The sequence below is a fragment of the Penaeus monodon genome, chromosome 29 (assembly GCF_015228065.2).
Source record: "Penaeus monodon isolate SGIC_2016 chromosome 29, NSTDA_Pmon_1, whole genome shotgun sequence".
Classification (NCBI taxonomy): Eukaryota; Metazoa; Arthropoda; class Malacostraca; order Decapoda; family Penaeidae; genus Penaeus; species Penaeus monodon.
The window spans coordinates 1,716,470-1,716,987 of NC_051414.1; positions in this window are offsets into that span (position 1 = coordinate 1,716,470).

Sequence of the window (518 nt, forward strand, 5' to 3'; positions counted from 1 at the left end):
CACCGTGGTAAATGCAATAACTAAAATGTTTATCAAATAAAATCTTATAAAATTGTAGTAGTAAAAGTGCTGGTAAAAATTACGAACGAAAAAAGAAAATGGGAATGAATGACACTGGTCTTCATGTTCCAATCTCTTTTTTTCAGATTAAATTGATGTTAAGACTAATTAGCATATATATACGAGGCGATTATGACCACACAACGGAATATTAGAGTGGTTATTACTACTCTATAATGATCAAGCAATTGCAATATTCAATTAAAAAGCTTTTTGGTATTATTAATGATAGATTTTTTCCCCTTCATTAGCTAAATTGATGTGTATAATCAGCAGACCATAATCATATTCTAGACACCAGTGTGGATAACCTAATATTCAATCTAAAAAGCTTTTCTAATGCTATCACTAATAAATAATTCCCTTTGATTAGCCGAGGTGGCGTATGGAATCGGATAATGCAATTTTATAACCGGATGACAGACGTTTATGCAGATTCCCACCAAGCGAGCTCTAGG